Genomic DNA, 23,790 nt, shown 5'->3' with positions numbered 1-23,790 from the left:
GGCTTTTTGGAAACTACAAAAAAATGTAATTTCTTTTGAAAAATGGCAAAGAAAAAGCAATGATAGAATCATTTCGGCCTATGTGTACCATGTAGGGATACCATTAAAGAAGGTCAGGGAATTAGCTGTCTAGTTATATTGTAGATAAATTAAAGATAATTTAGGATGTTAATGGTAAAAATGGTAAATAATTTCATTGAGTAACCTTGAGATTACCATCATTGGATGACAAAAAGTGAACCAGAAAAAAAACAACCAGAAAGAAAAAAATGTATTTGAAATACTTGAAGAAAAAAATGTTATAATTTCAAAATTCCTTGAGACAGATTATTATGTCCTTTTGGGGCTAGCAGAGGGGAAAAATACATCATTTGACTGCCTTTTGCAAGAGATATAAATAAATTTTAACCAAACAAATAAAATTAGAGCTTTAGCATGATTCACAGTTGGATTTTATTTAGGAGGTATCACATGACTCCTATGTCACGTGGTACCAGGCCTCTCACTAAACTCTAGAGAACAGAAGATAAAAGACACAAGTCTCAGAAAGTTTACGTGTGTGTGTGTGTGTGTGTGTATTTGTTAATTCATTTGGCTAGGCTCTGTGCCAAGTACTGATGGAATTAATGAACTAAAGAGTCTATTGCCTAGAGTGATTACAGATCAACAACTCACTGCAACAAACTGCTCTGCTCTTAGGGAGATCAGGACAGACAGCCTTCATCCCTGTAGAAGGTACCTGGAGGAGAACACTCAAGGCTGCCAGGGGGGCTGCCCTGAGTTTGGTGAGCTTGCAGGATCTTGAAGACTCCGGTCCACAAGAGCTCCACATTGAAAGGAGGATCCTGGTGCATGGTTGGCCAGGGACCTTCATGTCCAGAAGGGTCACTTCTCTGTCATTTCTGCAGGTCCCTTTCATCCAATTAGTTTTTCTTACCCTTGCTGATTGCCTCTTGCATCTAGTGGAGGTATACCAAGGGTCACCTAGAGATTGTTTCTGCCCATCCAGCCCACTGCTCTCATGTCTGGCAGTTTAAGTTTTACAAAGGGCTTTTCAAAAGTCTCTCGACTTGGCAATTATCTCTTTTATCTGTCTACATTTTGTTTTCCCTGGTCATATCTCTACTCTGTGAGAAGCGAAGGCACAGAGTTTGGACCTACAGTGTCTAATTGTCAAGGAAAGAGCTGACGGACGATAGCTTCTCAGAGTGGCTAATGAGTATTTGTCCATGACACCACTGTAGAAAGTCAGTCTATCTCTCAGGTTACATCAAAAATTTCAGTCAAGCTAGGTTTTATTCTGCTGTGGGCTTCAAGACAACAATCCCATTGGTCTGTTTTGTCTAATCACCAGAATTTTATTTCTGTTGTTACTGCTTTTGGACATTTCTTGGATGTTTGGTACTATTATCTGAGCATTTTTATTGCGACTGGCAAATGCTTGTATTGGTCTATCTGGAAAATTACTTCCCTATTTGAGTCTTTTTCAAAAAACGGTGGACAGAAACATACTTTCTAATATTCCAGCTCCTTGGTCTATATATGCACAAAGCATCATTGAAAACTAAAGCACTGAATTCCTGAATTAAAAAGAGAGAGAGAGAGAGAGAGCAAGCCCCTTGTCATTACCCAGAATGCTACCATTTAATTTGTATGAGTACAGTTTACTTTCCTTTAGTGAAAGGTCTGGAGGGGCCTTTGGTCTTAGGAGAAGGATTTTCACAGCAAGTCCCCAGATGAATGCCAAGAGAGCAAAGACATAGCTCATCTCCTCCTCTGAATCTTGAAGTCTGGATTTATTTGACTAGAGGCTGACAAGATTGCCTCTGAGGAGATAGTCCAGAAGACAAGATGGGAGCTGCCTGGAAGCTTTCCCTGAAAGACTAAGCCACTGCTTTTCATATCAAACCCAAAATGCATCAAGGGGCGGCAGGTGGGTTTTCTGCTTGAAAGCACAACCACAAGGCGCTGCTCACTAATTCATCTCTTCTTTGGGTATTAACAAATTTGCATTCAGTGAGTCTACCTTTTAAAATGCCACCAACCCAATTATAGCAAGTCTCTCCACCACCACCAGGGGATGCGTTCCTTGAATTTACATCCAATGCACAAGAGTGAGGTATCCTATTACCTTTTGCAATCCTAAATTCCCTACTCAATCACCCAGATATTGGTCAAGGAACAGGTGATGGGAGCTTGCACTTCCCTCCAAGACAGGTAACTCCAAAAGAGAACAAAAATGTGTATTTGTCATGAACAAATATGTAATGCATTATTGAGAGTATTACATTTTGTAATGGATTATTTTAGGCTTCAAATACCCAGGGTAATAGTACCCTTTACCCTTCAAAACTGAAAACTAAGATTTTTCTCTCAGTCTTCACCAGAATTGTGATAATTCATCATTCACAGAATAAAAACTTCATTTTAAACATTATAAATGCCCAGATTAAACTGCCGGAAAAAATAACATCCAAGGCACAATGACAATGTCCTCATATTTTAAGTATTATTTATGCAACAGAAATCAATATGACAAAATAGTATGAATGGCTTTTGATAGAAGTTGGGTAGAGTGGGATTTGGTATAACCTGCATTTCCTAATCACCAGTTAGTTTCCAAGAAAGCTGGTAAATAAGTAATGTCAGATGCCCTTGGCCATTTTCTCCTGAAGGAAACAAGAGAAATCGATTCTATGATTAATGCAATGTCCCAATGAATACTAATTCTTCATTACTTCTTAGAATCATCATTATTATGGATGTTGCTGTCAGCAAATGAAGAATTGTTGCTTTATACTACCTAGCCATTTCTACCTTAACCTATTAATAAACCAGCCCCCGAACTGAAGCAAGGTCTACTGATTAATCCTAAGATTTGAACACATTGGATTCATTGTCTGTTCATAAATATCCTTTCCACTGTTGACTGGCCAGATGATAGGCCTTTGAGCATTCCACTCTAGCCCCTGTGATCATTAGATACTAATTCAAAGTCTTTGCCAGGTAGATGTGGTTATTTAATTTCTACCCAATGGCTTAGACAATATGGCATACTTCTACATATTAAATTCTTCTCTGAGTATATTTCTCCTCAGAACTATCATATTTGACACCTGAATCCAGGCCAATCACCCATTTTAACTGATACTACTGCTGAATTGACTATGCCATCATGCTGAGTGCACCCAGTTAGTAATTTGGAGGCTGTAAGAGCTAAGACTGTTCCTTTTGCAGATTTTCAATATGTCAATCAATAAATAAGTTTGCTTCTTTCTACCCCAATTTCCTAACCAGAAAATTTTGAAAACAGTACTGAGCCAACTCAGAAGACTCTTGTGAGTAAAAGCAATCCACTTCATCATTTAAAGGTAACAAAATAATTTCCAAGTATTTAATATTGTTAAATACATTAAAATTTGAGAAGTCATTTATGGATAAAATAAATAAAATGTACCATAGGGTAAATACCATATAAATAAAAATTTTAAACTTGTTTTTAGTTTAAAAAGTAAAATACATACACAGCAAAATACATTAAAAATTCAGAAAGATAGACAATGGTTAATATGTCCTCCGCCTAAGATCCCAGGCTAAGATCCAGGGAATAACTCAGTTTTAAGAACATCCTGAATATCTTCATGAAATTCTTTGTGTAATTACAGATACACACACACACACACACACACACACACACACACACACACACTTTTTTCTTTTTCAGTCCTATTCAATGTATATTTTAGGAATAACTTATAAGCCTGTCAACAGTTAATTATTTACATGTCATTTTAATTATTAATAGACTATTTTCTACAACAGTTTTAGGTTTACAGAAAAATGAAGTGGAAGGTACAGAGATTTCTCACATGCCCCATGTTCTCACAGATGCATAACCTCCTCCGTTACCAACATCCTGCACCAAAGTGGCACATTTGTTACAACTGATGAACCCACATGGACACATCATTATCATCCAAAGTCCATGGTTTACATTAGGGTTCATGCTTGGTGCTGTACATTCCATGGTTTGGATAAGTGTACAATGACATCTATCTACCATTGCAGTGTCGTGCACAGTAGTTTCACTCCCCTAAAATTCACTCACACACTTTCTTAAACCAAATTTGCCCAGTTTTTATGAGGCTTCTTTTTGGTGAATGTTAAGATAGCATCAATAATGAAGTTATTTTCCTTCTTTTTCCTTTTGCTGGGAGACTCCCAGACCTGTCCTCTACCTACTGGACCAAGAAGATTTGATGGTTGTGGCTGCCAACTGCTGTTCTGTAACTCCCCCATGAGTCAGCAGCACTACACTTCCACATCCACCTCATGACTTGTTTACTAGCAAATTGAACAGGCTAAAAATCACAGAAGTTGCTTTCACTGAGGAAGAAGTGAAGAAGAAAGCAAGAAGCCCTGCGAGAGTACTCAGCTCCATTGCTCAAGCCAACAGTTGGCATATCAACCCATCCTCCTCTTCCTCCCAAGCCTTGATAAAATTTCCACTTCTAATAGCTAAACTGTAAGCTTATGCTAAGCTCTAGTGATTTAGACAGACATAATTCCTACTGTCTGAGAATTTATAATCTAAAGGAGGACTGCCTTTGAAAAGCAATCCATTTGGTGCTGGGTGACATATCATAGTAATCACAAACTAGCAAACATGTCAAAGTACTGCCAACATATTTATATTTAAAGTATATAACATTCATTCACAAAACTTGAGCAAAGAATGGGGAATCAAAGTGACTATCACCATCCCAGTTACCTTCAAATGCCAACCCTAGAAATTAGAAACTTCTATCTTACACCCTTGGGTTATTAGATCTGGCTCTGTCAATCAAAAACAATATTACACATCATACATTATCTTATAGTTTCTCATGGCTTTAAAAAGAAAATCTCACTCTCCAGGGCCTGAAATTATAAGCACTGAAGTTTTAACATTGTTCTGAGCAGTTAGACAACTTAAAATGAAACATTTACTTTGTCATATGATTCCAAATATTTTCCTGTCTTTTAGGGAAATGTCACAAGAAGGTGAATCTTTTCTGGCATAGTATAATTATGAAAGTAATGACAGTGCACAAGAAATAATATCTCTTCCCATACCCTAAGGGCAAAATTATTCTGTCACTCTACATTGCATATCTCTTTTACAGAGAATTTCAGTTATTGCGCTTTGGCATAGTGTTTACAAACACTCAGCAACTTATTATTCGATAGATGAGAAGAAATGGGAAGGCTACCAAAAAACAGTAATTTAAGACATTAAGTAATGTGAAAAGACTAATTAGAAGTGTGACTGCCCATCATTTTCCCTAAGAACTTCCACATGAGATTTCTTTCTCTTAGGTTTCAAAAATAAATGTAGTACATATGATAAACAGACTTTAGAGTTGTTTATCTAAAATGAACACCTGAGGATGTAATAGTGGCCTTAATGTAATCAACAAAAACCAGAGGACATGTCCAGCGGCCTCTCTTCTAGAGAGCAGCATGTGTAAAATTGATTGTGGATAGTTTCCACTGAACTAGTTTCCTTGTTTTTAAAATTGGCACTCAAAAAAGTGAGCTTCCCCCACCTGGAAAAAGGCCCCCTTAGACACCTCCCCAGTACTACCTCCTCTCCCTGGAACACTCCCTCTCTCTCTCTCTCTCTCTGGCTGGACACATAAATGCTACTTTCTCATCTTAAGGTCTCAGCTCAGATATCACCATCTCAGAGAGCCCCTCTCACATCTTCCTGTGAAAAGCAGTGTGATCTCAGCCACATCCAGTTTCCATCCACATCACACTCTTCACTGCCTTCAGAGCCCTTATCACTATCTGTGTTACCCTCACTACGTTTTTGTTTTGACCTTATCCACTCCTAGAGAATATAAGCTCTTGACGGGAATGAGTTCTGCTGTTTTACAGTGTTCTATCCTCAATTCTGGGTATAGAGCATGTGGTATATCACAGGTTAATAATATTAACTTTTTAAATCAATGAATGAAGGGATGAATGGCTGAATGGATGATGGATGGAAAATACCAGTGAGAAATATTACATAGTGATTCAAGGTAAACCATTTGAAGTCAGGGAGCCTTGGGTACCACTCTACTTGCCTGCTGGGTTATCATAACCATTCTGAACCTTCTGTTTTCTTGTTTGTAAAATAGGAATAATTAGATTTTTCTCATAGTTATAAAGATTAACTGCAGTAATTTATGTAAGGTTCACTTCACATATAAACCTAATAGTAGCCACTCAATAAATAAAGGATATGCATGTCAATACTTCACATGTAAAGTGAGACTGTAATCAGATAGGCAAGTCTACTTGATCAAATATGAAAAAAGTCACACAGAACTTTTAGATCTAGTTGTCAGGTCAACTTATAAGAAGAAAAATTATCATAGACTGGACTTTTTGCCTTTCAAAAAGATTTAGAGCTGGCAGGAGTATTAAGCTTGAAATTGCATTGCTAACTGACATGTCTTAGCTTTATCTATGCCTCCTTGAAGGGGTAAAGAAAGACAGCAAGAGAGAGGAGAAGATCATGCAAGCTGACACATGGAAACAAAAAAGACAACTCTGACTTTCACTAATTAAAATATCACACAACTAGATGCTATTTTAATTGTTTTATCTTCTTAAAATGCAGAAAATGTATTGCTTCTTTCTTTTACTAAACTTTCAGAATATACTTTATTTTGGTGTATATAAGCTTCTAAGTACATTTGGACAGTATGTATGCATTTAAAAATATGTGTGCAGAGAGCCAATTTATTATAGGACATGAGGAGTTCTGCATTATTTCTCATTGGTGCAAAACTAATTGGCTTTTCCCAGTCATTGCACAAATATTTATTTTTCCATTTTATCAGCCTAATAATTGCAGCTGACATTAGAAGAGGGCACAACCACCTGGCAAGTCTTTGCCTTTCCAAGCATCCTAGCCATGTTGGTTTCCCAAGCCTCAAGAACCATTGCTGAGAGAGGTTCCCCGCCTCTTCACAATGTCACCCATTGGTGGCACCGGTTTCTCATGCACATCTCCATTCCTAACAACATTTGGTGAATTTTTTCCTTGAGTTGAAAAGAAATTCCTAAAGATTCATGTTTCCTAAGGCTCCAGAAGTAGGAATGAAAATTGATGGCATAAACTCCTGGTTCCTCCCCTGACCACACTGGACTCGCATAAATCTGAGCTGGTGTCTCTTCGTGTGAAATGAAGAAGGAACAGTGAAAACGATATAAGAGAATGGAAAAATTAAAAAGAACTAAAACCCATAAGACAAAATCACATTTTCAGTTTGAGGACTAAATTCAAATAATCTCAATAAATGAGACGAAGAACTTTCTTAAACACCCAGATTTCTTATCCTGCTAAAAATCCTGGGTGCATGCTGATATAACCGACTGGGGGTCTCCTGGCCCCCTGAGATACCTGACTTTAACCCTACATCCCATGGCCTACGGAAATCCAAAGTCTTCCCTTTATTTTGTCAGTTTTCTTGGAGAACAGAAAGGCTGCAAGAATAGGAAGATGTCTGATTCCAGGTTCTGCTTCCATGTAAACTGTCTTCAGTTAGCAACATATTAAAGCAGAAAAGAAACTCTCCTCCATTTTTTTCACAGAAAAAAAATCTGTGCTCACAATGCATTAGTGAACATAGAAGATTTACTGAAAATGGAGGCCAGAGATGAAGGAGGAAGTTAAATTGTAGCCATGTGAAATTATGTAACAGCACTGTAGGCATCTGCATTCCAAAAAGACACTTCAGTTGTTGTACTAATGGGTTTAAAGATTTTCACCGGAGTCTTTCCTTCACCTTGTCTCAGACTCTCCATCCTGCTGAGTTCTTCACTTTATTCTTTTTCTGTTCTTTTCTCTTCCTCCTGGAATTCTACCACCTCCAGAGTAATTTGAGGATAATCTTCTGCTGCCAGATTATATAGTTCTCTATCCTCACATTAAAACATTTATCAAGATATTTTCCCAAATGAGTAGAGTCGCGCTTGCTAATAGGAATTCTGATGCTACGGTTTTGGTCTCTTGACCTTCTTTTCCCTCGTTTCATGAAATTGTACTATATACATGACAATCTTCCCTGCCATTCATTAATATTCAATTGTCCCCTCTTCCTGGACATAGAGGAAGACTTTTCTGCCCTCTTGAAATGGCATGTAATCATGTTGCTAATTACCAATGGGTTTAGTTAGGGTGAAAGTCACATAAAATTACCTTCTGGTAATTAGATTTGTAATCTGAGGAGAAACATGTTGCTTTGTTGCTATAAACATCTGAGAGCTGTAGCTTCTTCTAATAGTAGTCTTATCACAAAGGTTTGGCACAACCCTTTGGTCCCTATGGCAAAAGATTGCATTCCCTTAGAGTAGGTTTTACTATTGGGAATGAGCACATGAAACAGGTTTTACCATTTGACAAAATTCTCTGAGTCTCAGAGCTTGAAAAAGGCACCATTTTTGGAGAATTTGCCCATCCATTACCCTCCTCAGCTTTGCCTCTGCTTCAGTATTATCTATCGAAGTCCTAGCAAATGAAACTAAGCAGGCACTTGCTTCCCAATTGCAAACAAAAAGATGATAGAAGAGAAGTTGCCCCCACAGCAGGTCAGTATATTGGTTGTTCTAGCTAATAACTAGTGCTGGTTCTTTGTTAAATTTTTTCATCAATAGTTTACAGTATCTTCAGTGTCCTTTTTGTGGTTTGTACTGCCACATCTGAAAATGAATTAAGAAATTAAAATAAGCAACTTCCTTGTGTGTGAAGTACATTAAGAATGACTTGTGTTCTGAAATTAGAATGTGATGAAATTCCACAATTGTAAATTTACTAAAAATCCTTGAAGTGTACATGTAATACAAGTGAATTTTATGTTAGGTAAATGATACCTTAAAATGCCATTAAAAATGACCAAGGGTGATTGCTTTAAATAAAGCATAAATTCAAAACTCAACTATTACCTTATGTTATGAAGTTTTCATATTACTCTGCGCACAAAAAAATACCACAAACTTTCTTTTCAGCATTCAGGAAGTATGATGATGTCCTCGGGGTATTAATGGCTAATAACAAAATTAGTTCAGGTTTCCAATTAATGTTACATTGAAAGATTCCATCGTGTTAGTTTAATATTGATAGCCTGTTTATGTAAATGCCATCGTTAGTGTCATTCTGATGTCTGTTTATGCATTGCATAAAATCAGATAGATCACATATTTAAAACATGAAGGCATATGGTCAGGGGAGTAGACCTTTAGTCTCTGTGTCATCTGAGTAAATGGGAAGGTTTAAATGTTGGCACATTCTATCTCTTGTCATGTATTAAAACTTAGGTCCAGGGGAGGATGGTTAATTCCCCAGTGGTAAAGGAGCAAATAGTGAAGGTAGAGGAGATGGATCCTGGCCTGAGGTACATACACCCTTTAAACTGAGATGGAGAAACTTCATATTAATTCATTCAACAAAGGTGTGATGTTGCCAATTCTGTGCCAATCAATGAGCTCGGTACTGATGCTGCAGTGGTAACTGAGTCTAACAGGTCTCTTTCCTAAGGAGTGTATATTCTAATGGTTGAGAGGAATGAGCAATTCAATGTCAGAGGCAATGAAGGAGAATAGAGACTGGGGTCCTCTGTGGAATAAAGGCAGAGTATGGTCATCAACAAGGTTGCCCAGGACACTGCAGGGCTCTCTGGTCCTCGTGGTGGGAAAGGAGACTCAGGTTTCAGTGAGGGGTCAGGCACCTCAGCAGTCTTCGGTGGACACCCAGAGCTCCAGTGTGGCATGTAAGATAATACTAAGTCTTATTAAATGAGAGTAAGACAATGTTTAAAATTGCCTGTCTCCACTATGGGCTTATCTGGGGCCCAAAGTGGACCTTGGTCCTCAAGTAAAGAGTTCTTAGAGACAGTGAGCCCAGCTATTGGAAACCACAATGAGTTCAGCTGAGAAGAGGCTGTGTGTCAGTGGTTGAGGTGACCCTGGGCACAAGAAACCTGTGTTTTAATTCCAGTTCTGCCATCTAGGAGCTAGGTAATTGGGCCTGTAGTTTAAGTAGTTTTCTTATCTATAAAAGGTCAATGATGGGAATGGTATCTAAGTTATTGATTTGCTATGATGATTAAAAGAGATAAAGTATGGGGACATCTGGGTGGCTCAGTGGTTGGGCATCTGCCTTCGGCTCAGGGCCTGATCCTGGAGTCGCGGGATCGAGTCCCACGTTGGGCTCCCTGCATGGAGCCTGCTTGTCCCTCTGCCTATGTCTCTGCCATTCTCTCTCTCTCATGAATAAATAAATAAAATCTTTTTAAAAATAATAAATAAATAATAACTTTTTAAATAAATAGTGAATTAAAAAATAAAAGAGATAAAGTATGAACAGTACTTGGAAGACTGCCTATCTCTCCTCAAATTCAAGACATGTTGCCCACTACTAAAGGATGCAAGGGCTTAACTCTGCAAATGTAAATAGGTCCTTTAATCTCATTGTCCCACAGAGGATCCAACTATAAACCAATGAGAATGAGTCTACAGGCCATATAAAACCCAGTCTTACCACTGCTTCTAAACTTAGTTACTAATAAGTAATCAGCTTGAGTATAAATGCCCAATAAAGCAGCTTTAGATGTAAATGACCTCTCTAATACCCTGGTTTCTATTTCTGTAAAAGTCCCCATGCCAGAGACAATGCTGTAGGAACACTTTAGATTTTATATTAATATAGTATCTCACCTTCCCAGTACTGTAGCTTGCATCACCTCTCAAGATTTCTAGGCTTCCCGAGAGCATTTTAGACAGGGCCTGTACATGATATTAGCCATGCAGAATGGAATGTGGGCTTAATGAGCACACTTGTGACTATGTGATGTGGCACAGGAGTATGGAGCAGAGAGGGGTGCATCACAGAAGAAGGAAGGATGACTGAATGCCATGCATGGTCACATAGTAGGAGAATTCTTAAGAGAATGTATTCCTCTCACACTCCCCTTAGCTTCCTCTTTGACTAGAGTGGGAGTGGCCAATGGACAGGGAGACTTGAGCAAGCAGAGCTCTGGTTTTGGCCAGGCATCTCCTTTTCTTTCTCCTTTATAGACTCAGTCTGAATTACAAAGACAGGAAATAGGCAACACTTCCAAAGAACTCTAGCCAGTGGTGGGTGTCAGATGTCTCCTTAACACTAAGTGGATGAACTACAGGTGGTAGAGACAACAACAAAAGCTGTGAATTGCTTTGTGGGCAGAATAGAACTCTGAAATTGTTTAGACCTCAACCTACCCCTGCTTGTTCTCCAGTTTATCAGTATCACATCAAGGCTTCTCTTAGCCTATCAGCAGAATCTGCCTGGAACCTACTCCAGAGCACTTTTACTAATACCGGTAATGAATACTTGGATCTGTCCATTCCAAATTAGAGCTTCTTTATTCCTTGGCATGGAAGCCACACAAAAGGGGACTGCCATATTTGATTTTTATCAACTCTGACTCCACAAGGACACCAGGCCTATGTCAGAGGCTCAGAGCCCTTTGCCTTTTACCAATACCACATCTTTGAGTGAGCTTCAACTTTAGTGAATTATTTGCACAATTTTCTTTCTACACATTCACCAAAATTTTACTTTCACCTGACAGTAATGCAAAGATGTCTCAAATTGTTGTTCAGGTGATAAAAGACCAGACTGATGAGTAGTTTTGCACATTAAAAAAAAAAATTAAAATCTTTTAAGTGAGGAAGTACAAGGAGAGAAGGAACTAGATATGTTTAGAGAAATTTTATACTTAGGATAGCAGATCTTTTTTAATATATTTGTGCAAAAAAATAAATAAAAGGGGCCCACTATAAAATATTACTCTAAATCTACATTCGTTTTGAGCTGCTATAGACTTTCAAGTTCTGAAAATATGACTTATCCGGTCTAGTAATGCATTAAGAATGCTCTGTGGTTTTTTTTTTAAAAAAATGAGCTATTGATCTTAGAAGATTTTAATTTAGATTATTTCACTTAAAAGTGTAATAAATGGCAGGGCTCATGTTGAATCACTAAGACAGCAATTATTTTAAGAGTATCAGTCATCTGTGCTTCCATTTTAATCAAATCTCTTTATAGAGTTTTTAGACGGTATTTGAAATAACCATATAACCTGTCTGTGGAAAGGTGTTTTGAGTTGTATGTCAAAAGTTGAAGAGAAATTAGACAACTCTTAGTTTTAAAAAGACTAATAATGACAGATGGGCAATTGCTTTTATTTTATTTGTGAACAACTGTTGTTTTGTAAGGCTTTTTTTTTTTTTTTTTTGAAAGTGAGAGAGAAATGGTATAGTATCAATTAGAAAAATAACCCAGACTGTTTCTGAGTTAAATTTGCAAGGACTAAAAGTCTCTGAAAAGTTAGGTTAAGAACAATTACATAATTTTGATGACCTCTAGGCAATGAATTCTTGATCATGTTCATAAGAAAAAGACAAATATAATAAAAAGAGAGATGAGACAGACCCTGCTGTTAGCATTACCTTGTGGTTTTACCTTGGAAGTCAAATATTTAGTCTGAAAGGCCTTTTACCTCTGACATTTTCAGGTTTCAATGAAGATTTCTTTTAGCCCTTCATCTCTGGAGCTGAGACCGTGAGCCCTTCCTTAATCCTATAAAATTCATTTAGAGTCATCTTTCCTGACATCTGTACATAAAGCAATATAAAACATTATAATATAAATTACATCTGAGGGATTCATCTGAAATTCTATTTCACTGTTTAATAATTAAAAGTTGAAAACCTCTCTCTAGCTTTATGGCACTCCCTAACAAGAATAAATTTTCTTGATAAGGCATCCTCATCCCAAACAGTGGAAGCTGTTGACATATTCTCCACAGATGAGTTTAGTGATTAATAAATCCTGTCCTCTGGGATGTGACTTCATGGTTGAAGCACTTATTGAGGTGATTTTACATATTCAGTTCCTGAATTATCCACCCATTTACAAGTGTGTGAATTTAGCATAAGTGCCTCCATTTTCTTGTTCTTAAAATGGAGATGGACAACAAAACCTACTACACAGAGTTGTTGCAAGGATTAAATGAGTCAAAATGTCAGTTCAGAGCCTGGCACACAGAAAACACCACCTGTGTTGGCTATTATTATAACTATTATTGTTTTTGTGTTGTTATTCAGAAAAAACCTTTATGCTTCATAGGAATAAGAAATTCTTTGGAGGAGAGGGCCTTCTAGGAGGACAAAAATGATGGTAGCTACAAATTGTTTTCATTCCTTGTTGAGTCTTATGCATTTCTAGTGTGTCACAGAACTAATTTTCAAAAGCCTAAAAACCACAAAGTAGTAGGGAGAGAGAGCAGTATTCTTAAACATGAGAATCATAGGCATCACTGTATGTATGAGGAGAGCTACATGGGGTAGTTTCAAGAGTGCTAGGAAGGGCTTTTGTCCACACATTGGTCTCCTATACCCTGATTTAGGCTTCAACTTATTCATCCACACCCAAACACTTTTTACTGGTCCAATAATTCCCCCTGTTCTAATGCTCATACTTAAAGAATAGACATATTAGATGACTATTTCCTAAGGACCACTGGGTGTAAACTAAATCATTAGACTTCCAATTTCACTCTAATAACTACCTGAGGAGAAATTTTGATGATGGCAAGAAGAAGGAGAGTCACCTGGAGGATAGCCAGGCTACCCAACAGTTTGTGAGGTATGCTGGGAGTAATGTATAATTCATAATTCAAATTCTAAATTTTTATATAAATTGAAGCAGGGATCCCTGGGTGGCTCAGCGGGTTAGAGCCTGCCTTTGGCCCAGGGTGTGATCCTGGAGTCCTGGGATTGAGTCCCACTTCAGGCTCCCTGCATGGAGCCTGCTTCTGCCTCTCTCTCTCTCTCTAATAAATAAAGTCTTTAAAATAAAATAAAATTCTTTAAAAAAATTAAAGCAGACTTGAAAGTAATACCCTTAATTATGGCACTTTTGCATTCTGGTATATTTTTGGAGCACTAAGAGTGGACATGCAGCTAGGATACCGGGAATTGCCCATAGTCTACACTGTATTATATCTAAGCCATAGCCCTTATTATTTTTAGCAGGATGTCACATATGCCATTGACAAAGGAGCTCTTCACCCCTCCAAAAAATCTCTACAAACCTTCTCCAAGCCACTCACAATAAAAGCACATATTCAACACACTGCATATGCAAGAAGAGTGGGCTTGCTCTGCAAATGCAACTTCTAGATAAATCCTGAATCCCACTTTCCTATTATCCTATTCCCAAGTACCTCTGTATTAAAAATCTGGAACCACCAATGGCTTTCCACCTGTGATTCCTCTGTCCAGAATGATCCTCTCAGATCTCAAAACGGCTGGCCCTTTCTCATTGCTGAGATCTCGGCTTATCTCCCACTGTCTCAATGAGCATTTACCCAGTGATCCTGTAGAATGTGGCTCCCAGTGCTTGCCCCCCTCTTCATCATGTAACTCTTGAACTGTCTTTCTTCCCCTTAATTGCTAACTGAAATGAACCTATTTCATGTATTTGGATGGCATCTGCCTCCTTTGCCCAAAAGGAATCTCGAGGAGAGAAGGGATCTTGTTTGTCTATTGCCTGACACATAGTAGGTGCTCAATGCCTATTTGTGAAGTGAAATAAAATGACAGTGAGGAAAGAATAATTATAACATGAATACTTACCACTACTAAAAGACAATGCAAGCCTGGTGAAGGGCTTGGGGGCGCCCAAGGGGACCCAGTGAGGAGGTGCACAAGGGAAGAAGTAATTACCCAAAAGTAACAAAGAGAATTGGAACAGAAGACTGATGGGACAAGACTGGGTAGGCAGAAGGCAGGCAGGGATGATACTTGGCAAAGATAACCCCGAGCTATTCATGAGCTTGCCCGTGCACGTGCGAACTACAGCATTTCTTCTCTCTGGTTTTCCATTTAGAGAAACAAAGAAGCTGATTATCTTGTAGAGCCTAAAATAGACTTCAGACCTCCTTATTCTCATTTCTGAGATGGCTCCAGGCCTCTCTGGCAGTCATTCTGTAGGGCTGACTTGGTCATTTTCGTACAGCTGTGGGATGTGTCATGAGTTTCCATGTCTCATATGGCTGAGAATCTGCTGAATGAGGGGAAGTGGGAACCTCGAACCTCTGGCTCACTAAACAACCAGTTAATTCACTTTTTAAAATGATGTGCCGTGTAATAGAAAGGCTGGGGATTTAAAGTTGGCAGGGGTCAGCTTAGCCTTTGATGGGGGAATTCACTCTAAGTGATTACCCCACTGCTTAAGTGTTCAGTAATAAAACTTAATTCATCCAGATTGATTTTCCACTTTCCATCATCATCAAATCCTTGCTACTCCACTGAGTATACTCCCTTGCCACTTGAAAGCTGTGTGGTGGAATCTAAATAGCAATTCAGAGGAGCAAGATGGGAGGATGGTATGAAATAGGAATGTTAGGGGTTCAGCAATGGTTATTGTACATTGTTTCTCTCATCCAAATCCTAGTTTGATTTTCTCTCATAATTATTTCGAACTGTTTATAAGCAGTCCTAGAGCACTTTCCTGGAGAAATTTCTCTAAACCACAGGAGAAAAAAGAGCTCAGGCTCCTAAGTGATATGTGTCTGAATTCTCTACTTTGATGGTTAATAAAACAAGGTGTTTGTTCCCACCTGGAGCTGGGTCATCACTTTCTAGAGATCCATTAACAGTTTTCTACAATACCTGTAGGTATCTCATGACCCAATGGCCTGAGAGTTTGCTGAAGGAGCAGGTGACAAAAATGCAATCTCTAAATAATCTGCCATGTTCTTATTTTACAAATCTCTTGTGTTTTACAAACCTACTCATGTCTTTGCCTATTGTCAAAACATCTTTTGGAGCACCTACCTATTATATCATTAATTATAATTATTTTGTGTTATATCATCATCCTAAAATAAACATTCTGTGAGGGTGGGAACCAAACCTGCCATGCCCCATGGTTTTTCCCAGGAGTCAAGCCCTCAATAAGTTTTATTGAAATGAGTTGGATTTATAAAATTTCTGCTACAATCCTTTCTGTATGTATATAGGCTAAAAAGCACTAGAACCTCACTGCATGCTGGCGTGTTAACAAAACTGTTATTCACATCTCTGCGTCCTAGAGATAAGAGTGCCTTAACATAGAATCATAATGCAGGAAATTGTTCAATCAGAATCAAACCCCAGTTCCTGGGCAATGCAGCGAGGCACAATATACAGAACCCTCTAAACCTTAAATATTATAATAACAATGCCTCGCTTTTGGACGACTCTAACACAGTACAACTATTTTCTCATCTAATCTTCACAATAGCACACAAGAGAGGAAGGGCAGATATTATTATCTTCATTTTGAAGGTAATGCATTGAGTCAGAGCATAGATAAGTGACTTGCTTTCATTGCATAGCAAGCATCAGAGCAGAAAGTTGGCAACCACTAGCCAACTAAGTTTCTACTAGTTCATTCTTTTCCCACTAAACTGCACTATGACATTTGCCTTCCTCATGCTGTGCTTTTCATAATTTCATGTGCATACAGATTGCCTGAGAATCTTGTTAATACACTAATTCTAATTCAGTATGTCTGAGGCGATATCTGAAACTTTTGATTTCTAACAAACTCCTAGGGGATGCTGATGGTGCTGGTCTCCAGACCACAATTTGAGTGGTGAGGTTCTAGTGGACAGTGACCATGCTATCCCATCTTTATACATCCACTGCTTGACACATGCTAGGTACTCAACAAATATTTATTGACAATGAAATAATGAAGAACCAACCATGCTTAACCTGCTTTTGATATCTCCAGCACTGAGCAAATAGTAAAATACTCAGGAAATAAGTAGTGAATTCATGAATTAGTCAAGCAGTCAATGAAACAGAGAAAGTGCTGACTGTGAAGAACTCCAGGTGATCACTTGATGGTAAAACAAAAGACTTTCAGAGAAGGAGTATCCTTGGAATACACCTCAGTGCTTGCCCTATGCTAATTCTTAAGTTATGTTAGCATAGGGCAGTTTGTTGATGCATTTGCATCCATAAGAACATGTTCTTGGGGATCCCTGGGTGGCGCAGCGGTTTGGTGCCTGCCTTTGGCCCAGGGCGCGATCCTGGAGACCCGGGATCGAATCCCACATCGGGCTTCCGGTGCATGGAGCCTGCTTCTCCCTCTGCCTATGTCTCTGCCTCTCTCTCTTTCTCTCTTTGTGACTATCATAAATAAATAAAAAAATTAAAAAAAAAGAACATGTTCTTGATGCTACATACATAATATGATGACTTTTTTCCAAGTACTTTTTATGCTATGAGGACATTGTCGCCCTCATACCCCCGCCAAGGCTCAACAAAGTAAAACAATTTCAGCATTCTCATTTTTGCCCTGGGGAAAGAAGTCTGAGTTGCCCCAGTCTCTCCAGCAGAGCTGAAATTAGAGCTCAGATCTTGTTACTCAGCTGATTCTGAAGGGTTTTTTCATGCATACCAACTTCTTTTACCTATACAGAGTTCCTACATGGTGAATGGGGTTTTATACTTCAAGTGAAATATTTAACTGTTCTGAACTAAGTTATGAAATAAAGGGCTTTATTAAGAGTAAGAGATAATACGACAGAACTTAATTAAAATTCTCTGAACAGTTGGTGAGATAGGACAATACGATACACATTAAACCATTTACTAGGAATCCCATTTCAAGGTCTGGGACACAAGGCACTCTGGCACATTGAATCTACCTCAGGAAAGCATTAAAGCACTCCTGATGTGTAACTTAACCTATGAATGGTGTTACTTCACAAACTCCCAGTAGCAGGGACATTTTTCAGAAAGTAGGGCTGTGGGGGGGCAATAGCCAAAATAGAGAGGACCAGGATGCCCTGCTCTTCTTCACGGAGGGACTCAGGCCACATGCTACTGCTTGCTTCCTAATCTCTTCAGCCTTCCTCTTACCCACCTGGGGCTCCACCTAAGACACACATTAGCCCCATTATCTAAGGCATTTCCAGATGTTGAGCAAGAAAGACATTTTGAAATTGAGAACACCAAACTCTCCAATTATAAAGAGAGGGGGAAAAAAAACTCCAATAGGAGCAGGGATAGTTTGCTGTGCAGCTACCTCAAACCATGTAACTGGGACTCAGTTTCCGTCCATCTCTCAGTTCTGTTTTCCTCCAGATGGACTTCACTATCAGGAAGGTGTCCCCTTGGGGTGGCAAGATGGCCTCCTGCTTCTCTGCAACCCCAATAGAAGGAAAGTGCCTCCCTGACTAGTAGTCCACAGAAAAGTCCCATGATTCAACCCAATTTGGTAAACTTAATCCACTTGCCCAAGACCAAATAAACCAATCACCATTGCCAGAGATGTGTTCTAGTCAGGTCTAGTTGAGTGCCTCCTCTTGCTCAGGAGGATGGAACCTAACTGTAACATAGTAACCAAGAGTTTGGAAGGCGTAGCTCCCCAAAGGAAACTGGGAGCACTGTTACTAAAAAGAAAGAAGGAAGAGATGATGAGTAGGCAAGCAAGAAAGGTCTGCTATTAAGTCTGCTTTTATATTTTGTCTAAATTCTGATAATTAGGTTGCTCTTTGGTTCAAAAACCCAGTCCCCTCCCCCCCCCCAAAAAAACCCAGTCCCTAGTTTGAACACCATTTCTGATAAATGGCTCCCTATCTTTCTCTATATTTGGATCCTGTCTTGGTAACCTGCCTGAAAATAACAATAATAATAGCTGGTAATGTTCATCAAACACTTACTCTGTGCCAGAATTTGTGCTAAATGCATTATGTGTCTCATTTTATCATCCAAACACCTATAAAGGTTTGCTTTATTTTAACTCCATGTTTAGTTGAGACAGCTCAGGCTTAGAGTTAAGGAGATTTCCCAAGGTAACATGACAGTTATGGGAGAACCAGGATATAAACTTCTGTTTGATTTCAGGGTTGAAGCAATTAATCACTATACTCTGTCATGCCTACATTTTCATGGACTTGTTTACAAGAAATATTTGCCTGTCTTAAGGCAAATCACTTGGCACCTTCAGACTTTAACATTGTCATCTGTGAAATACTGGCCTTTGATCTGCCTATCTCTTTTCTCAGGGCTATTGTGATGATTGGATGAGGTGATATATATGTAGCATTATGATCATTATTATTTCTTATGTAATGAGGCAAATTGAAGATACAAGTATAAATTTGGTTATAGAAACACACACACACCAGCCAGTTCCCATAGTCACTCACTTCTAGCTCTGCCAAGAACACACAGCCTTTTTAGCCAGTTCCCTAATCCTCTCAGACACTCTGGGACTCCATGTACTTTATCCACCCCCCAAGAGGTGAAGTTTCATTGTATGCCCAGTGTCTGACCCGGTGTCTGGCCACCTCCCACAGGTCCTTTCCTCTCCGCTTTTCACATTCCTGCTCTGCAAGACCAATGGCCACTCCTGAGAAGACCTCTTGCCTTTCTCTGGGTCATCATCCCCATGCAGTACGCCATGCCATATGGCAACCTTATGTCATCACTCCTGCTCATTTTTTCTTTCTTGGCACTTAACACCCACAGGACTGGAAAGAAATCCTCAGCTCTGTCATTCAGAATGAGCAAGTAACAGAATGCACAGTGTCAGACTTCAATTTCCACCTAATTGATGGCTTTTTTATTAAGCTAATGTTGCTGAATTCCTATAAAATTCAGGGAAGTGGAAAGAATTTGAACAAGTCTCAACATCTCTCTCTCTGGGGCCACCCCAAACATGCAAAGCAGCCATGTCTTCTGTCATCTTCTTTAGAGAGGGTTTCTTTTTAATCAACATATTTTTATTCTAATAATCTTGCCCAGTGCACCTATCTTACAAGGTATAATGGCGATTTAAAAATTCAGAAATGCTTTGCACTACAGTTTAGCTTTTCAAAACAGAGAGGGCTTGAAAAAGTCAATAAATAAAGGGAATTCTAAGCATCTTAATCACTATAATTGCTGAGCTGTGTCTTCTGTGAAGCATTTTCCTGACTGGTATCCAGGGTGGTAATTCCTCTTAGATCATCCCCTCAATAGAATGTCTCCCTTGAATTCTCAGTATTTGTCCTTAACAGCACTAAGGCTCTTTGTTAAAGACTTTTTACCTTGGTGGACAAAGCTGAAAGCACACGAGACTGTTGAGATAGCAATTTTTCAACTTAATAACAGCGTGTCTTCAGCAAACGTAAATACAGATGTTGTAGTTTAAATGGGTGTTTCAGTATTGTCAGATAAGGGGCCATTTATTAAACACAAGTGAACAAACAACTTTCCAGCCAAAATATACTCAGCTCTTGAGTGTTTATAAAATCTGGAAGGCAGCTTCTCTTGTTTTCTCCTATTTGTAGTGGATGGATTTAAGAGATGAATGGAACACTTCTTCCTGACCTGAGTGATCAGGAATGTGATGGATGTGTGGGAAGATTTTCTCAGGAGCTAGAAGTAAAGATATTTGTCCTTACAGTTCTTCACCGTCTTTTTCTCAGTCAAGCAAGCTATTTAATTTCTCTGAGCCTCAATTTTCTCATTTATAGACTGAACAGTATTTTAGCTTACCTCGAACCTTAATTTTCTTTGCTAATGAAATTTACATGAGGGGTGTGACACAGGCCTAGCCAATCAGTATTCAGTCCCTCTGGCCACCATGATTGATTTAGGTAGAAGCATATGATGCCTAACAATCCAATAAAACTCAGGACTTTTGCTAGAAGCATCAGTCAAGATCATCCTTATTTTATGTGATATCCAGTTCAGGAGAATGAAAGCTAGAGCCATGGGATGCCACCACACGGACAGGGTCTGCCAGAGAGCAAAACTGACACAGAGGAAAGAAAATTATCAAATAAATGGTGTGACATTGAATCCAGGAATATAAGTTTGTTAACTCCTCAAAGAGCCAACAGCTCCAAGGCGGGATCATAATAAACATTCAGCAACAATTTGTTAGAGGAGTAGATAAGGATTTTAGATCTTGTCTTCCTCAGCTTGTAGCATTGAGCCAGCAGGGCTAAAGACCAGAGCTCCACACTTATCCATTTAACTTTAAGGAATTTCAGCAACTTTTGGAATCCTTTCTGTCATGAAGAAGCTGTACGTGTGAGGCAGGCTACACACCTGATCTTTACCTTGGCTTCATCATCTGTGAAAGTTGGGTAGTGGTGGTCCTCTAATTTTTTTTTTTTTTTTAGGATAGTTGTGAGGATCTAATGACACCATGAGGAGAAAGATCATTCTTCATTCTTCAGTTCAGGTTAGGCACTGAAAGTGTCTCCTCTGAGCAATGTCCACACTCCCTTGCTAAGGTAACAATGGCAGTTCTCTCTTTGGAGCCATTTATGGAAAGAGTTTCTGTACAAATAAAATTGGAAAAGTCTGAATAGAGCATATCAGACCAGCTGTGGCCATCATTACATATCACTGTAAACACCATTCTGCTTATTTTTGTCATATGGGAGCATTTGATTTTAATTTACCCATTTAAAACTTAGCTTCCTCTATGGATTGCCCATCCAGCAGTCCTTGTGCAGGCAAAACTTCTGTTAACTTTAATAAAAGTTTTAAACACGAAATGTTGCTAGGACATGGCTGATATTTTATTCATACTGCTGCTGATGGTTTTGAATGTTTTCATTGTTTCACTGATGCCCCAAGGCTGGTTAAGGAAGAAACATAGTTTTACTCATCAAAATAAAAAAAAATTATACAAATAAAAAATGATGCCAATAAATATCAAACAATAAATTCCCCTAGACCTTCTTTCCCTAAAAATTTGGGGGCCATATACATCCCTAATCATATATTTCAGAGCAAGGCAATTAATACCAAAATGGTAAAGGTGATGAGAGTGAATGAGAGATTATTTCAATGAACTTGGTTTTGCTGCACTTACTATAACTTTTGAAACTTTCCCATAAAAGCAAAATGAACATTATTATTCCAACCCCAAACCACTGTCTTTGTATTGTAGCTGATTTTGTAATGATTTGTCCCGTAGATTTTTCTATGTTAGCTATTGCTGGGGGTTTTTTGTTTTGTTTTTTGTTTTGTTTTGTTTTGTTTTGTTTTGTTTTGTTTTTAGCTGAGCAGATTTGGAGGAGTTGCATTTATGGCTCAAATATCCAATCTAAATTTGGTTCTCCGATAGCAATGGATGGATGACTTGCCTCTCATAAGAATGATGGAACTTGGATCGTTGTGTCAATCACAGATAGTGGATTGGATCTCTGGCCTCAAATAATAAAACTCTGCACCAAGAGATAGTATCGTCTCCTTCCCTTAAATAACAATCCTCATTGCTAGCTGGTATAAGAATTTCATCTTCAATAACTGATCACTGTGACAGAAAATCGGTTTTGGCAAATCATGTTTAAAATTATATTATTCAATCGTTCTCATCTCAGAGACACTTTCCATCTGCTCCTCAAATCCAATGCACATTACAAGACACAGGTTCATTCATGCAACAGATGATTGCCATTATTTTTAAATTTTACTTTATTTTAAAAAAGCAAAGGCAAACTTTCCTTTGAGTCCTCATGGCCTGTATTTTATACATTGATATTAAATTAAAAGACAGAGCCAACATGGCATCATGCTTTGGTATAGTGCTAAAAGGTATCAAGCTCATTTTAACAAGGACAATATCCTGGCAAAGGTACATGGTCTATAAATCTATTTATTTTACACTGTGGAAGTGAACAAAGAAAGATTCATAGTACAAGAAAGTCAATCAGTGGCCATATGAGAAAGTCTTAGGATCCATTGCTCACCCCATTTCGGTCACCTAGAGATTTATGAAAGAAGCTACTGTGTTAAAAGTTGAATCATGTGGGCCAAGTTGCATTTTCCTCCAAAGAAAATACTGATGACTAAGTGTTATGCAGATAAAATGGGGTTCTTTCTTCAGTAAAGCATATGGAGGTCATGCATGACTGGAGAGAACATCCCATTTTCATCACTGCAGAGGTGATAGGTGTATCTGAAGCCAACTGGCTTCTGAAAGAGAAAATGCCAGATCATTCTGCCACGGTGCAGGCAAGATGTAATCATTCTGAAACCATATGCATGGTTGAGTTCCATTTTTAGATGTATTTGTTAATTGGTGTCTAAATGAGCTGGAGATTCCAAGGGGAAAATCAAATGGTCTAATTAGAGAGAGTACAGACTAAGAGATTCAATCAACAGTGGACTGAGAGTTAGCTGGTTCAAGTTCTTGGTCTTGCTCTGTTGCCAACAAGCTCTAACCTTCCGCAACTCGTTTGACCCCTGTATCCTCATCTATAAAAGGCTGACCAAGTGATCCCTGAAGTCCCTTTTAATTCTCCCATTTTCTGGAGCAATAATCAGAATCCGTTGGATCTCTAGATCTTAGTAAAAGAAACAGCAATTTAGAACAGCATTGCCAAATACAGTAGCCTCATTTGGGTATTTAAATGTAAATATAAATCAATTAAAATGGAATGAAAACAAAAATCCAATTCCTCAGTCATACTAGCTACACTTTAAGTGTTAAATAGCCACATGTGGCTAGTGGCTATTGTATTAAATAGTACAGATTACAAAACATTTCCATGACTGCAGAAAGCACTGATTAATTTTTTTAAGATTTATTTATTTATTTATTTATTTATTTATTTATTTATTTATTTATGATAGACACACACACACACAGAGAGAGAGAGAGAGGCAGAGACACAGGCAGAGGAAGAAGCAGGCTCCATGCCG

Source organism: Canis aureus, chromosome 14 (genome assembly GCF_053574225.1).
Source record: "Canis aureus isolate CA01 chromosome 14, VMU_Caureus_v.1.0, whole genome shotgun sequence".
NCBI classification, from domain to species: domain Eukaryota; kingdom Metazoa; phylum Chordata; class Mammalia; order Carnivora; family Canidae; genus Canis; species Canis aureus.
The sequence above is the reverse complement of the archived record's forward strand: the minus strand, read 5'-3'. Positions refer to the sequence as shown.